Source organism: Chinchilla lanigera, unplaced genomic scaffold, assembly GCF_000276665.1.
Source record: "Chinchilla lanigera isolate Chin_1 unplaced genomic scaffold, ChiLan1.0 scaffold00007, whole genome shotgun sequence".
Taxonomy (NCBI): domain Eukaryota; kingdom Metazoa; phylum Chordata; class Mammalia; order Rodentia; family Chinchillidae; genus Chinchilla; species Chinchilla lanigera.
In genome coordinates, this window is record NW_004955408.1 from 1,708,676 (window position 1) to 1,723,625 (window position 14,950).

Here is a 14,950-nt window from a genome sequence, read left to right on the forward strand (position 1 = left end):
TTGCTTTGTATTGGGAACATTCAACTCCTCTCTTGTAGCTATTTTGAAATGTACAACAACATATTAACTTATTTTTGCTCTGAAAAGTGAATCAATTTCCCCTATACTAGATCATTATTCCAAAGTGTTACAACCAAACACCATCTTTCCTCCACCTTTAAAAAGTCAAGCAGCTCTAAGAGTGTGTACACATTTCCTTTAAACTCACCTTTTGAATAAACCTCAGGTACAGCAAGTGCTGAGGGATTAGATCCTGGTCATCTGCCCCAGACCCCGCAGTCCTTTCATGGCCAGGAATAAACCTCAGTCACTGGACACCTCCAGTGGAGGATGTGAGACTCCAGGAGCTCAAGAACTAAGGCTGCTGGCTCAGGACCTACAGCCACATGGGCCAGTAGAACCAGAACCTGCAGTGAGCTGCTGTAAAAAGCCAGCGAGGGGGCAGAAGAGTGGAGCCTGGGGTGGTGGAACACACCTATAATCTCAGCACTCTAGGAGCCTGAGGCAGGAGGATGGCAAGTTTGAGCCCCACCCAGGCAATGTAGCAACTTAGCAAGAGTGAAGGCACCAGCTTCAATCCCCAATAATGGAAGAAAAAAAGGAAAGGAAAGGAAAGGAAAGGAAAGGAAAGGAAAGGAAAGGAAAGGAAAGGAAAGGAAAGGAAAGGAAAGGAAAGGGAGAGAGACAGAAAGAGAGACACAGAGAGAGAAAGAAATGAAATGAAATGTGGAAATGTTCCTGCACTGATTCATAGATGTGTGCACTGAAATCCCATACTGTATCCCATCAGGATGTACCTTCACTGCAATTAATTTGGTGTTAACCAAATGGAGACTTCAAGTTTTCCCTGTGTGACTCAGATTGTGGTCCAGGTGAAGGGAGTTTGCTGCTGTGATGGGATTACCATTCACCTCAGTTAACCCCAAAGGATGTGGGATGGATCTGACTGCATCCCATCCAGAGGTGTAAACGGCCACATTGCCCAGGGCCCATGACCTCGGGAGGCAGAAAGGAGCAAAGGCGTCTCCACACGGGTACCTACAGTGAGGAAACAGGAACAGAACGGAGGTAAGCAGAGGCAGTCTCTGTCCTGAGGCTTAGGAGGGTGGCTGGAGTATTTGTCCTCGTCTCAAGAGAAGCCCTTAAAATGTGTGCCTGCTGAACATGGTGGCACATGCCTGTAATCCCAGCACTTTGGGAGGCTGAGGAAGGAGGATCACAAGTTTGAGCCTAGCCTGGCCCTATCTCAAAATACAAATTAAAAATAAAAAGGAGCAGGGGTTCTATCTCCATGCGAAGTCTCTGGGTTCAATGCCCAGCAACAGCAACAAAAAGCAGGTGCCCAGCACTGGTGGAGACAAAGGCTTGTCAACCTAGATAGATATTCAGGAGACTGAGACAGAGGACCCTAAATTAGAGGCCACCCTGGGAAACTTAGCAAAATGAGACCTGTTTCACGATAAGAGAAAAACAAAGAACTAGAGGTGTGGGTCAGTGGTGCAGCAGGCCTTGAGTCAGTCTCCACTGGGGAAAACCTCCTACCAGCTTCTGTGTTCTCTACAAACCTTAGCTCCTCTGGTCCTCACAGCAAGGCTGGCGGGAGGTGTTGTTACCACAGTATGTTCAGTCATTTCACAGTATAGTTCACTGAGCCACTGTATAGCTGACTGCCTCCAGCAGAGATCTTGCTGATACCAGATGAGGGGGGCTGCTATGTCCATGAGAACAGAAATTTAACTAGAAATATGGCAAGAATCAACAGGAAAGGCTGGGATGGAGCCTTAGGAGGAAGAGGGAGAGTGACAGTCCTGATCCAGGACAGGGCTCCTGTGAGAAAGGAGGGGGCAGCTCATGGGGCTGTCTGGGTAGTGCAGGGCTTGGAAATAATTTTTTTTTTTCTTTTTCTTCTTTTGGTTCTGCTACTGGTCCCAGCCTTCAAACCCAGCTACTTCTCTAGTCCTGTATATTTATTTATAATTTCTTTTGAGACAGGGTCTCACTAAGTTGCTAAGTTGTTCAGGGCTGAGCTCAAACTGCCATCTCCTGGCCTGAGTGTCCCAGAGCGCTGATATCAGAGGCCGACACCCCACACCATCTAGGGATTGTCCCTGCGTGTGTGTGAGGTGTGTGAGGAAGCCCTGATTGTCCCCTGTGCTGAGTGTGAGGCCTGAGAGGAAGCTCCAGTTGTCCCTGTGTGTGAGTGTGAGGAGTGTGAGAACGCCCGATTGTCCCAGCGCGTGAGTGTGAGGTGTGTGAGGAAGCCCACTTCCGGTTCTAGGTGGTGCCTGCCGCCATCTTCTTCCTGCAGACCTTACGGCGCTCCCTGCTGCACAGCACTCCAGGCCTTCCCTGAAGAGGGCAAAGGAGAAGACAGCTTTCCAGATACAGTTGGAGAGGGAGTGGGAAAGGCACTATGGTGTGGAACTGGGCCGCACGTCTGTTCGTTTCCCAGTGATGGACGGTGTGGGTTCCGTGACACGGTCCCTGTTGTTGTAAGCAACTGAGTTAGATGGAAATATTATAGGTAGTCAGATAAGGCTGCGTCCTGGAAGGGGCGAGTATGGAAGACAAGATACCTTGCAACTGTGGGAGAGACCTCAAGACAAAAGATGAAACAAATGCACCTACATACTTCCCTATGGATGAACCTCAGGGTCTGATATGCTAAACGGGTATCAGTCACCTTTAAAAAGCCTGGAAGAGTCACCGACCCAAACCCCTATAGGAAAAGCCCCTGTTCTGTTTTCATGCCCGCTTACTATGTGACTCGCTTCCCCATTTGATCTCGATTTAATCAATTTTACCTGAGCAGTTATACTCGTAAGCTTATTACTGACCATAGTTTTGTCCCACCTCAGGCTCACCTTGCGATGTCCCATTTTTCCCCACCTTGGGCCCGCCTCACCTCCTGGTTTTGCTCTATAAAATCCCTAGGAAAGGCAGGGTCCTTGGCAACCCTTTCAGGTCCCTTTCTGTCTCTCAGACAGAAGCTTTTTTCCCCCAATAAATATACCCTGCTCTTAACCTCCGTTGTTCCTAAAATTCATTCTTCAATTTCAGAGAACATGAACTCGTCCTAGATATGTAGCAGGTTGGGAGTTTCTTTCCCCTATATCGCTGGGACATCAACTGATGCTTGGGGATTGTTGTGCACCTTCCTTCCCAGGGATGAGAATGAACTCCAGCTGTGAGTCCTTGGCTCAAGTACTGAGGGAATGAATGTCCTTCTAGCACCCTCTGCAAAGCTCTGTGGGCCAGGACTTTCATCATGGGCTGCTGGAGACAGAGTCTTCCAGGACCTGAGTGACCTGAGCCTGTGCCTTCTGGAGCTTCTTACCCAGGTGGGCAGCTCTTTCTATTCATGGACCAATCTGAGCTTGGACAGAGGTTCTTACTGAGTAGCTACAGATCTCTCTGTGTGTCTCTGTCTCTTTCTCTTCCCCTTTCCTGTCCTTACCCTATTACTGCTTCCTTGATCTGTCCTTGTGCCTGTCACACTTAGTCATAAAGATGGAGGTGTCATGATAGGCAGAAATCTGAAGACAAGATCAAGCACTGCTGAAACATACTTCTGCTCGGATTGTGTGCTGCAAACTTTGAAACACATTCAGAAGACATCTTTCCACTGCCACAGACAGTACCAGTCGGGGGAGACCCTGGCAAAGTGCACCCCGGTCAGGATAGGGAAAGTGGTGCAATGTCAGCTCAACTTGCAGAGTCTTGAGAGAATTCAAACACCCCAAACAAGCTCTCCTCGCCTGGCTGAGAGAGCCAGTGGGACCACATACACTTGTAAAACATCTTCAGCTATTAAAATAGAAGGTTGGAAAGTACTTACCTCAAAACCATCCATACATCTGTATTCAAATTATTCCATACTTCTTTACATTTTGGGGAGGATGTAGAGGGCCAGTAATGGAAACTGGATCCAGGGCTTTTGCACTGAGCTACATCCCCCAAACTTCTTGTTTTTTATTGTGAGACAGGGTCTTGCTATCCCTAGGCTGCCTCGGGTAGGCTTGAACTTTCAGTCTCCTGCTTCAGCCTCCTGAGTAGTTGGGCTTATAGGTATGAACAGCCACAGCTGGCTTCTAGGAGTTTTATAGTTTTATATTTAGGTCTGCGATCCATTTTGTATTAAGTTTTGTGAAGGGTATGTGGTCTTGTCTATGTTCTCTTTTTGCTTCACACTTTAGATGTCCAGTTGCTCTACCATCATTTATTGTATCTTCTTCACACTGTATTGCCTTGGCTCTTGGTCAAAGACTGGTGGCCCATCTCTGTGAGCTCTCTTTCTGGACTGTCCTTGCTGTTGCCTTGATCTGTTCATCTACTCCTGGCCAGCACAGTATTGTCTTGATTACTGTAGCTTCCTTTTATTAGTGTATTGTTTGCATATATTTTCTCCCATTCTTGCACTTGGGTCATCTGACTTTGTTTTCCTCCTTCAATATTGTGTGGTGTGCTCTGCATCTTTTACCCAGATTCCAACCTTTAAAATCATTTTGACAATGTCCATGAAACACCTTGCTGGGCTTTGGTAGGAATCACATTTAATCATAGATTAAGTTTGGAAGAACTGACAGCCTGACCATATCAAGTCTTTCTACCCATGAACATGGGAATTGCTCCATTACTTAGTTCTCTGGTTTCTTTCATCAGAGTTTTAGATTTCTTCCTATACGTTGTATACATATTTTGCTAGATTCATACCAATGTAACTCATTTTGGAGGAAAGTAATCTAATATTCCTCATTTGCTGAGGATTTTTATCATGAACAAGCATTGGATTTGTAAAATTTTTTTCTGAGTTCAACATTTTTGATTCCCCGCATAAGTGAGGTCTTATAGTATTTGTGGTTCTGTGTCTGGCTTATTTCTCTTAGTGTAATGTTCTCCATGTTCACCGGTGTTCTCACAGATGACGAGATTTCCTTCTTCATCAATGCTGACTGATATTCCCATGCACATGTGCCTCTGTGTGTGTGTGTGTGTGTGTGTGTGTGTGTGTGTGTGTGACTTTTTAACCATGTATCCGTCAGCAGGCATTTACGTTGCTTCCATATCATAACTGTTGCAAATAATTGGTGAAGATGGACGTGTTGATATCTCCTTGCGATAGTGACTTTGTTTTTTGGATATATACCCAGAAGTGGCATTGCTGGGTCATATGGTAGTTCTAGTTTTAATTTTTCAAAGTAGCTCCATACTCTTTTCCAAAGTGACTCTACCAGTTTACATTCCCACTAACAGTATACAAGGGTTTCCTTCTCTTCACGTCCTCCCCGTATGTGCTGTCTTTTCTGATAATAGCCATCCTAATAAATATGTGATGCTGTTTCATTGTGATTTTGATAAACATTTCTCTGATCATTAGTGATGATGAGCACCTTTTCAAGTCCTTCTTTTTTTTTTTTTTTTTTTGAGACAGACTCTCACTATGCAGTTCGGGCTGGCCTTGAACTCACTTTGTAGCTCAGGCTGGCCTCAAACTCACAGCAATCCTCCTGCCTCAGCCTCCTGAGTGCTGGAATTACAGAAATGCACCACCACACCTGGCTTTTCAAGTCCTTCTTGACTACATTTTCTTTAAGAAGAAATGTCTTTTCAGGTCTTTTATTTATTTACTTAATTTTTTGAGACAGGGTTTTCACTATACAGTTTAGGCTGGCCTTGAACTCACTTTGTAGCCCTGACTGACCTTGAATTCACAGCAATCCTCCTGCCTCAGCTTCCCAAGTGCTGGGATTACAGGAGTGTGCCACCATGCCTGTATTCCTTTGTTTATTTTTAACATGGTAATTTGTCATTGCTGATTTAAATTCCTTCTATGTTTTGTTCCTTTTATTAGTATATTATTTGCATACATTTTCTCCCATTCTGTAATTTCATGTTGTCCTACTTGTTTACTTTCACTTTTGTGACCTGTATTGTTGTTACTTATGTTGGTTGGGCTTTAGTGAGGAGATGGTGGGCTGTGGACCTTTTAAGAGGTGAGTAGTGGGAGGTAGTCGGGTCATGGGCTGAGCTCACCCCTGGGAGGGGCTAATGGAGGTCTCATGGGACTAGATTAACTCCGCTGTGACTCGTCATAGGGGAGTCCCCAGCTGCTCTGAATTCCTCTCTAAAATGCTCGGCTTGCTCCTCCTGCATGTGTGCCTGCCACTGTGATGCCAAACGCCATGGAGACCTCACCAAAGCCAGTGTGGTATTTATGCCACATGCTTGCAACTTGGCTGTGGTGAGCTAAACAAAACTGTGTGTGTGTGCACATGTGTGTATGATGCTAGAGAGCGAACTCACAAGCACTTTATTCCACCAACCTACAACCTTGGCCCCCTCTTTTATTTTTTAAAACATTTCATTATTGATTGTAATGTAATCATTGTGTAATGATTACATTCATCGTGGGGAGTTGGTAAATGTATGTAACACATCTGAATTCTTTTTTCAACCCATTCCCCTTCCCTCCTTCCCTTCTCTTGCCATCTCCTGTCCCCTCTTTTGCAAAAGATGAGTCTCTGTTTCCTACTATCTACTTTAATTCTTCTCCATAATTTATTTATATTTTGAGTTTTTCATGTAAGAGAAATCATACCATATTTAACTTGTATGTCCGATTTATTTCTCTTGCCGGCCTGGTGGCACACACCTGTAATCTTAGCACTCAGCAGGCTGAAGTAGGACGGCCGTGAGCCTGAGCCCCTCCTGGGCTACATCGTGAGTTCAAGGTCAGCCTCGAATACACAGTGAGAATCAAAACAAAAAACCAAACCAAAACATCACGGTCTCAGAGTGCATCTATTTTCCTACCCATGACACAAGTAACCCTTCTGTTTGGCAAAGCAGTACTCCGTTGTGCGTAAATTCCACCTTTTCTTTACCCATTTATCTGTTGGCAGACATACAGGCTGCTCACAAAATTCCCTATGATGAGTTGTGCTGCTATAAACATTGATGTGCACAGATCACCATAGTAGGATGTATTTATCTCTTTCTGGAAGATACCTAGAAGCGGAATAGCCGGGTCCAACAGAATTTCTAGATTTTTTTGAGGAATCTCCATATTGATTCCTGTAGTGTTTGCATGTACTAGTTTACACTCCTACCAACAAAGAAGAAGGGTTCTTTTTTCTCTACAGCCTCACCACTATTTGTTATTATTTGAGTTTTGGTTGTAGCCATCCTTTCCAGAGTAAGGTAGAATTTCAGTGTTGTTTTAATTTGCATTTCCCTAATGGCCAGAGATGTTGAACATTTTTTCATGTATTTATTGGCCATTTGTACTACTTCTGAGAACACCTTTTTATAAATTATCCAGCCTCCAGTATTTTGTTATAGCAAAGATACACACAAATTTATTTTTCAGTTATGTATTCTCCAATGACAAGCATCTACATCATCTACTTTTTTTCTTCCTATCACTGTCAAGAAAAGGGTTAAAATAATGAGAGTCAGTCAAATGTGTGTGTTCACTAGGTGAACTCTGCCGCATGCCATTCCTTACAAGGAGGGACTGGCCACCCCAGTATACTGGTTGATACCTTGTGTCAAGTTGAGGAGTTTGGAAGCTTAACTAACTCAGGAGTTCTACATACTGAGGTGAAAAGGACATAGGCGTGTTGTTCATTGTGTCAGTTTAAGAAGTTTAGGAGGTTAATTGAGTGATCCAGCAGGGAGCCCAGTGTCCGTCCTTCGTATACATCATGAGCCTGTGTAAGAGGAGAGCATAGAGATGATGTGGTGTGTGTGGATAGCTGGCATGCAGTATAAAGGAGGGAAAGAGGTTTGTTTCCCCCCTTGTGATCTTGCTCCTTTTGCTGTCTTTTGCTCCCCTGAACTGTTGCCCCTGTGCCATGCCACCTTGGCACCAGCAGATCATGGACTGAAATCTCCACAAACTGTGAGCTAAATAAACCTTTCCTTCCTCAATTTTGGGCATTGGGTACTTTATTTCAGCAATGAGAGAAAAGTAACTAAGACACCCCTTTTGGGAAAGAAGTGTTATCCTTGAGTGAACTAGCAGTGTGTGTGTCCTTGAGTCTAGCCACGGCTGGGAACAATCCTTCCTGCCATGCAGGCTGGTTGGCACCAAGTCACACTTTTTTTTTAAATTTTAAAGAGAATTTTTAAAAAAGAACAGCAAAATGATAACATCACAGAGGAAAATAAAACAAAGCAAAACATTAAAAATGATACAAGGTTTCTAAACAAAGTGATAGAAATTAACACTGTTGTTATATTACATGTTGCTATCTTCAACGAAGTTGCTCAGATTACCAGATGTAAGAATGCAAGATTGATTAAACCATTAAAGAGAATAAAAAATAATAATTAAAAAACATTAGAGACATGCAGAGTTTTTTCACTAGACAGGACAGTAGGAATTCACCAATGGTTGTCATATTGCATACTGTTGTCTTCACATCAGTGGCTCAGATTACCAGATATAAGCATGCAAAATTGTTTATTGAAAGGAAGTTAATGCTTAATTTTTTTTATTTTAACCAAGTCACTTTTGTCCAAACACTGTACTTAAGAAACTAACGAACTAGATAGACATAGTGCTGACTCTTGCCTGTCGAAGGTTCCATCTCATGCAAGATCCTTCCCCAGCAGATTGCCCTTCATCTTTGGTGCTGTCCCCTATCATTGATGTAGTAATCTAACCTTGCTTTCTTCTTTATTCTTTGCTCTCTAAAAATACTTGAAACATACCTACTGCTAGAGTGGTTCTTCTCTGTTGGTGCAGATCCAAACCTCAGACTTCTGTGGCCACATATATGTGACTCCTTGCTGCCACAGCCACAAATGAAACTTTAGAGTATTCTCATGTATTTGCTGATGGAGTTAAATGAGACTTCCACCGGAGTTTTATCCAATTCTTCATATGGCCACGTTCTCCTTTCCCTTTAACCATCAACTAAATTGTCAAATCTGCCAGCAAACCCTTTCTGACCATGTGACCTAAACCAGGCCCTCCTTTGTTATTCTTTTAGTCTCTGGTTTGTGTCCTTCATAGCACATGTAGAATGTGGAAGTACTTTATTTCCATTTTTTTCTCTCTCTCCCACTGTAACCTAAGCTCTAATGAGCGCAGGTACTTTGTCTTGTATACTTTTGTATCCCAGCACCTAGGACAGAGTGTCAAAAGTAGCTGCCCAAACTATTTTGTGAAGAGGGTGAAGGAAGAAAAAAAATAACAAACAGGAAAAGGAATAAACTTCTTAAAAGAAGCTTCAAAGTTGATCCCATGGAACTTTGCTATTCAGCATCTAAAGATAGAAAAGTAAGAAATTACCTGTAATGGGAATGATTTAGAACCCTAGAAATAGTGAGCTTTGATACTAATTTTTAAGTTGTTTTCATCTTTGTGTTGTACTTACCCTCCAGGGTCCTGAAATTTTTAAGCATATTCCTCATACAAGCTACATGTTTGTAATCTTTGGAAACTAAAGAAGTCTGTGTCCATAGTTGTCATAAAAAGATTTTTTAAAAAGACTAAAAGACAGTTGGCATAAAATGTTATAAGATAAGGCAGGACAGCAGCTGCAAATAGTATAGTATAGGGACAGTATGGGGAATGGAGGGAGAGAGCCAGAAATAGGTATTTGGAGATGCGGGGAAACCACCAGGAATACTAACAACCGCTTCAGACATTGTAAGAATGCTCTGCAGAATGCTGTAATTCTTGTAATTATGTCAAATAGGATTTTGATATTTATACATTAAAATAGAGAGTGAACCAGGAGGTTTAGAAATAAATATGTGTTATGTATAGCCATACATTTATGTAGGTTCTCACAATGTTCCTAAGAGAGTTAGATAGTTATATTTTCCTTCTTATGTTCTCATTGGATGATTGATAGTTGATAAGATCAGCATTAAGGGCTGAGAAATTCTAAATTACTAACCTGGATGAGAAATAGCTTCCTTAACTCTTATGAATTATATAAAAGCTCATCCAGGATGAACCTATAGGTTGCCCAAGAGACAATTACGCCCAGTCTGATGTCTGATCTACAGTGATAACATGGTCAATCAGGATAATTTTGTAATACTTTTTACACACTGAGAAAAATTCATGCAATAGATTCACTAGTGAAAACATTGCAGACAGGATGTGTGTGTGTGTGTGTGTGTGTTACTGGGGATTGAACTCAGGGGCTGCTGAGCTACATTTCCAGCATGTTTTTGGGGTTTTTTTTGGTTTTTTTTGTTTTTTTGGGATAGAATCTTATTGGCTGGCCTCAAATTTGTGATCCTTATGTCTCAGCTTCCCAAGTAACTGAGATTATAGGGATGCACCACCGTGCTGCACCCAGCGAAGTTTTTGTTTTGTTTTTTAATGTGACTTTAGGGCATAATGACCTATAGCATGATATTTGATAGATGGGAGGAAATTGATATATTTTAGTTATTGCTTCAAAATCCAGGGACTCCTTGGATCTTTGTGGCACACACCTGTAATGCCAGCACTCAGAAGGCTGAGACAGGAGGATCACTGCGAATTCAAGGCCAGCCTGAACTGCATAGGGAAACCCTGTCTCAAGAAAACAAACAAACAAAAACCCCCAGGGATCCCATGCTGTATTGACACCTGAAGCTGACAAAAGGTGTTAGTTCAATTCCTGATTGTCTATACTAACGTGGAGGAATGATGTGACTAATCCAGAACAACTAAGAATCTAAGAATCCATTAGTAAGTCTTTTTATCACTTTACTTACCTGTCCTTTCAGCTATAAAATGGAAGGATTTTTAATCAATTGCTTATGTACTACAGTTTCCAAAAACAATATCTCAAAGAGTCCTAAAAGTCACACAGTCTGTGTGGCAGGTATGTCCAAAGGGGATGTTCAACTCTGACCTAGCTCTGAAACCTTTTCATTGGTAATATCAGAAAGCAACAAGGAGACTGAAAAGACCAACCTTTGATAGAACCTGCAAACTCCTGAATCCCCTCAGCATCTCCAAATTAAATCACACCCTGCACTCTTCTGCTTCCTCCCCATCCGCATAAACACCGCAGTGCACTGTGGATCTGGGTCCCTTTGGCACTGTTTGGATTCAGGTAATCTCACTGAATGTTATGCCATGTGACTTTTCCTTTCAGCCGGTGTCAGGAAACACTGGAGAAACCGCAGACGTTGTACATCCTGGGCCATGTGGGATGCTGGGGAGGCCATTGTGACTTGCTGTTGGACAGGCTCAAGCCACTATGACTTCTAACAACCTTGATGTGCTTAAGAGAAACAAACCCATTGTTTCATCACAGGAGCCTTGGATGATATATTACCTTGAGACATGGTTTTTTAAGACAAACCATTTTGGTCTTGCCGAAAGATGGACTCAACATATGTTCCTCTGATGACCAAGTAGAGTAAGTTGCTATGTATTTGGTTTTTTGTTTGTTTGTTTGTTTTTGGTACTGGGTGTATTTGTTAAATGAGTTGAAACAGTCAGTAAAATAAAAGAGAGCTTTGGCTCAAGCAAGGTCTTGATTTGAATCCTGCTTCCAGGAAGATAACTAGGATGATTTTAGGGCAAGCTTTATTGGGCTGTTTAGATTATAAAACGAGATCATGTCTTGCAAGTGGTTAGCATATAATGAATATTTAACTGATAGCTAAAGACAACCAAAAAATTTGACTATAGATTGGTAATTATCCATAATAAACATCTCATTATAGAGTTTGTAACTTAGTAGGGGTTCACTTATAGCTTTGGAAAGCTTACTCTATAAAGATGATATGAATTTGATATTTAATTTATACAATAATTTAACTTTGGAACTTTGCTTTTATAGATGAGTGTCTTCTATCTTAAGCGTGTAGATACATATCCTACAATATGTGACATGAATATTCTTCAGATAGCTCTTCATAGCAAAGATTTTCTTTACATAGTTTATATTTTTGGGAGTATTTTTATTCCTGGTACTGGGAATCGAACTCACGACCTTGTGCTTGCCAGGCAGGCAGGAGCTGTGCTGCTGAGCTAAATCCCCAGCCCCCTGTTTTGTTTTTTGAGACAGGGTCTCACTATGTAGTTTGGGCTGGCCTTGAACTCACTATGTAGCCCAGGGCAGTCTCAACTTGCAGCAATCCTCCTGTCTCCACCTCCTAAGCACTGGAATTATAGGCACCACCATGCCCCACTACGTAGTTATTTTAACACATGGTTTAAGTTTTTCTTGGACATATTTGGACATATATACACATACTGTGTAGAAATGAGGCTATTGGTTAGGCAGCGTTCATATTGCCGGTAGTGGATTGTGAGAAATGTAAATCAATCTTTTCGCTATATTTTCTGACCAAGTTGTTCATTTGCCAAGGAACTGTCTCAATGGAAAAGGCTGAGGCTACCGAAAGTGTTAAGCTATCTGGCATGGAGATCTGGAGAGCAAATGTCTGCTTTGATTTGATCACGTTGGAATTTAAACCAACTGAGCAAAATGGCAAATGGAGCTTATGCGGACAACCTACAAGTACTCAGTGGCTTCTGGGCACTGAGATACCGAAAATAATATAAATGGGGTCCCAGCCTCCAGCCAAACTACAAGAGAATGATTTGAAGTAACTTTATTTTAATTTAAATGTGCTACCCAAGGGGCCAGTGGTGGTAGTGCAATGCGTGAGTACCTGCCTAACTTGCAGGAGGCCCTGAGGTCGATCTCCAGCGCTGCAATCAATGATTCAATCAATCGATGCCACCATGAGGTCTGACATTTGAAAGTATGTGATGATCAGCAGGAAGCTGAGACTCTGTGAGCAGTGTCTGTGATGTGCAGCACGGAACTATAATGCTTCAAATCGTTCTCTTGTAGTTTGGCTGGAGGCTGGGACCCCATTTGTATTATTCAAAGTAGATGGCACATTTTTATGATATTAGATCATTAAAGGTATTAAGATTCTCTCCTTTTACCTAAGAAGATGTAGGAGTTCAGTACTCCTACATGCTGCTGGGCACACGACCCAACCTTACCCTCCTAATTTTGACTTCTGTTTCTGTTTCGGTGTGTTTCCCCCCACCTCTCTCTCTCTCACACACACACTCTCGCTCTCTGCCTACCTCTGTCTTACTTTTCTCTTCTCGCTGAGACAAAATACCCGACACCCAAAGTTAAAGGGGGAAAAGTTTACTTAGGTCAGTTTGTAGAGGTTTCAGTGCAGAATCTACTGGCCCCAAAGTAGGGTGGCTTGGCAGAGGGGCATCACAGACAACAGTTTATGGCACCCACAAGGTAGCAAAAGCAGCATAGGACCTTAACAGCATCTTTCTGCTCCTTTTATCTTATCCAGACTACCTAGGGCAAGTAGCACTCCCTTAATCCTAGTGCCCTTGAGCCTAGCATTGCACCATGAATCAGTTCCCACTTCACACACTCTAGATCCAGCCACTCTACAAAAGCCCTGCCTATGGTTATATGAGGCTTTGGGGGGACATCTAGGCACAAGCCGTAACGCTCCCTCTGTCTGTCTGTCTGTCTGTCTCTCTAAAGTGCTGGGGATGGAAACTAGAGCCTTGCATTCCACCAGGGACTTACACCCTCTGCCTCTGGACTTCCGTCAAATGCCCTTGACACTCTTCGGAACTCACCACTGCTCCTTCCCAGCATTTGGCATCCTGGGCCTTTGCCTCCTGTGTGAGTCCATGCTCTGTTTCTGCAACAAAATACCCGCAGCCCAGCACCTAACAAGAGGTTTGCTTGGCTCCTGATTCTGGTGGCTGGTGGGTCCGACGGGCACGGAACCAGCTGTGAGGTTCCCGAGGCTGTGGGTCACGGCAGAGTAGAGAACTGGAAAGGGAAGTAGCGGGTGGAAGAAGCCCACAGGAGGCCTCTGCGCTCTGGGGAGGCCGACCACACTGGAGACCAGCAGGGATCCACTCCTGCAGGCTCAGGCTCAGCCCCTGGGAGGCCGCACCTCTTTAAGGTTCCGCCACTCAGCACCACCACACACGGACCACAGGCCACAGCCAGCTGGCTCCCTTACCCCGTGCCCTGGGCCCTCCTCTCCTTCCTGCTCTGGCAGCTTCCCTCTACCTGCCAATTGCTCCCGAGGCGCCCGCATATACACACACACACACACACACACACACACACACAGGCTCGCAAAACTGGGAGGGAGTCTCAGGATGCACCTCATTCAAAGTAAGCAACCTTTGGGCGGAGCCCTCACTACCTGGACTGAGTCAAATCCACCCACAGGGACAAAATAATGGGGAGGTTCCCAGGGAAACTGCCAGCTAGCTCCTGGCCCCGAGGCAAGGTCAGAACAGGACCACTGTCATCATCGGATGGCCCCATTTTTTTGTTTTCTCCTGACTTGAAAAGATAGGCACCTTCTGGGCTTGCTTGCTGACACATTTTCTCTACACAAACCCTTTTAAACTGGAAGCTCAAGTGGCCCTGCCCGCTGTCCACTTGCCCTGCCCGCTGTCCACTTCCCCTCTCCGCTGTCCACTTGCCCTGTCCGCTGTCCACTTCCCCTGCCCGCTGTCCATTTGCCCTGTCCGCGGTCCACTTCCCCGGCCCGCTGTCCACTTCCCCTGCCCGCTGTCCACTTCCCCGGTCCGCTGTCCACTTCCCCGGTCCGCTGTCCACTTCCCCTGCCCGCTGTCCACTTGCCCTGTCCCCTGAGTCTTCCGGGACCACCGGCGGTCCATGCGGGGCTGGGGCACTGGGGTGGGAAGGGGAGAGGCAGCCAACGTGAGAGCGCGTCCCACTTGACAGTGAGAGTGCGGGCTTTGCCGAGGGGTGCCGCACCCAAGACCCCACTGGCGAAGGAGAACCGCCTAAGGGTGGCTTAATTTCATTTGGCAAAGCAACCGGACCAGACCCTCTGCCAAGGGGCGGGGCTGCCTGGCCGCGCAGCCGCAGTACGGGGCACAGCCCCGCCCCCGACGTCACAGGAGCCCCGCCCCTCGCGCGGAGAGGCGGGAGCG